This window comes from Alosa sapidissima, chromosome 22, assembly GCF_018492685.1.
Source record: "Alosa sapidissima isolate fAloSap1 chromosome 22, fAloSap1.pri, whole genome shotgun sequence".
NCBI lineage: Eukaryota > Metazoa > Chordata > Actinopteri > Clupeiformes > Clupeidae > Alosa > Alosa sapidissima.
Genome location: NC_055978.1, coordinates 13,607,851 through 13,610,300, shown reverse-complemented (window position 1 = coordinate 13,610,300; position 2,450 = coordinate 13,607,851). Strand labels below are relative to the sequence as shown.

Sequence of the window (2,450 nt, the reverse complement as noted above, 5' to 3'; positions counted from 1 at the left end):
ACATTATGCATTAAGACTCTGTGGGCAAATTCATCTGCTCATGTTAGAGAGAGAGAATGAGGGAGGAAGGGAGAGCGAGAGAGAGAGAGAGAGAAGAGAGAGAGTGAGTGTGTGTGTTGTGAAGTAGTGAAATAATTTACATGAAAAAAAAAAAACCCTGCATTTGGAGCTGGAGTTGCAAGGAGCCTGCGAAGCAAACTTGCTGAGGAGGTGAATTCTTTTAGGTCTTCTTTGGGTTATCAGAGGAGGGCTACGTGTGCTCTTGTCACCAGCTACAAAGGAGTGCTGGGGGCATGTTAGCACAAGGCAGGGTTTCAAAAGGGGTGCACTCGGTTATAGAATACAGTGATGCAGCAAGCAGGGAGTGCAATGGCAAACATAGTTGATCTGGTGAGGCGCTCAGGCTACTATAATCATTCAAAGGCTGTTTTTCTTTTGAACTTTACAACACACTGGAACTGCTTGGCTATTATACGCATACAGATTCTGCAGATGTCATTTGGGATTCTAGTAAAGTGGGTATGTTTGTAAAACACTCTTATTTTAAAGAAAGAAGGTGTTGAAAAGAATGTGCATCCCATGCTTAATCATGCTCCAAACATCTGTTCACGCGTCAGTGTTTCCTCTAGGATTTTTTTAAGCAGTGGGGGCAGGCCTGTCACATCTCATTTCATATAACACTGAAATATCTTACCCTGTTCATGGTGGAGAAATCTCTCTCACAGTTGACACTTAAGATTGGCACTGTAAGGGCAATGGCTGCCAGCTTACTGAGGGAGGGGTAGATCTGACTGAGTAGTAGTGGTGGTGTGCACATCCCCACCGGTGAGGTGCAGGGCAAATGGAACTAGAACTGCAAAAGAATGCAGAGTGCGGGCATTTCATTCTTTTGCAGGGGTAGATCTGACACCACTTATCATCTTGGGATGCTAGTTTGCTCAGTATGGTAAGCTGGTCCATATCCTGAAACAGTACAACACAGACAGTAGGCAATTTAGCTGGGTTCCTCAGTCATGTTTCTGAAGAACTTATATTGTATCTAATTTACCTTGAATGCTCCAGCCAGCATATGCTGCTTAAAAGATGATGACCATTCTTGACCAAAACTACTACCTTTAATACTACCTTTAATATTTCATCAGGCAACCAGTAATGACATTGTAAAATATTATAGAAGCCACCACTAGTGTTTCCTCCAGAAATAAATAAAGCATTGTTGGAATCTGAGTGAAAAAAGACAATGCAAATTAGATGTAGACCTATCTACTGTGACGTCCCTGCACAGAGTTGTTTTTTTTTTTACTTTTCCCAACTAACGCTTGAAGTGCAGCGCTACCCTCCAGTGCACACGTAGGCCATAGTCTAAATGGGTAAGATAGCCTATGCTCCCTTAAACACCTAGGTAATGTGAACTTACCTGGTTATCTTCATCTTCAGGTGTCTTCCTTTTCTTAGAGAAATATTTTAACAAACTCATCTGAAAATAAAGTAATGAATAATAGCGTTATGATTCGGAAACAGAGTTCACAATATTACGCAGCAGGTTAATGTAATGGTCTACAGTACTGTCTAATAGCTAATGTAATATTACACAAATTTTCGCCCTATTTCCACCAAAAGAAACAAGGTTAGGCTACTTAAAGAGACACCTTCCACTCATAAAATATATTCTTAATGGCATAAATACTGCCAAATAATTGACTTAACAACTTGCCGTAAATTGTCAGTAGGCTATCCTTGCCTATCGATTAGGGTAGGCCACTCTAAAGCACGTGTAGGCTACGCTGTCTGCTTAATTTGATCTTGACATATAGGCTAAGCATTCTGTAGCCTAATTCGTTAGAAAATTAAAAAAATGGTTGCACTTCTATTTGCTAATTTATTTTCACATTTAACAAACGTTTAGGTCGTCCGGCCTTTGTGCGTCTGTGTAGCCCAATTCATTAAAAAATTAACTTTTCCGTGTCACTATTTACTTTAACATCATTACATCTATTACTACATCTATAGACTATTTCCAATTTGTATTATATTAGTGACTCACTTACCGTTTTAATGTTTCCAGATCTTTGATACCAGGACGTGAGCTGTCAGAACTGTCAAGTTGAATGTTGTCTTATTAAAACGGACCCACCGCGGTGACGTTTTTGGTGGAGGTGTTGTTTAATAGTGACGTTTGGACCACAAGTGCATCAACACACTATGTGGAGTTAAACTGAACAGTCCCAAACCTATGAATAGTTCTGCTTGTTGTTAAATTGCAATGTTAGCGGCCGCCAACGGGGGGTGCATAATGTCGGCAGGATCATTTAAAAGGCAGCTGTGACTATTGTGCATCTGCCCCATTTCTGATACCTTGGGGGAAGAAAATTAAACCGTGGCGGGCCGCCACTACCAAATCAACATGGAGGAAACACTGCGCGACATGTGTTCACCTTTCTGAATGACTT

At 40.8% G+C, this 2,450-nt stretch overlaps 1 long non-coding RNA gene across 1 annotated transcript; it reads right to left on the bottom strand.

The window, feature by feature from the left end:
- Nucleotides 1–932: 932 nt before the first annotated feature.
- Nucleotides 933–2,210, bottom strand: LOC121697747. The gene is made up of 3 exons (XR_006026542.1): nt 2,049–2,210; nt 1,418–1,477; nt 933–963 (listed from the first exon to the last, which is right to left on the bottom strand). It is a non-coding gene; the product is annotated as an uncharacterized LOC121697747 (long non-coding RNA).
- Nucleotides 2,211–2,450: the final 240 nt, after the last annotated feature.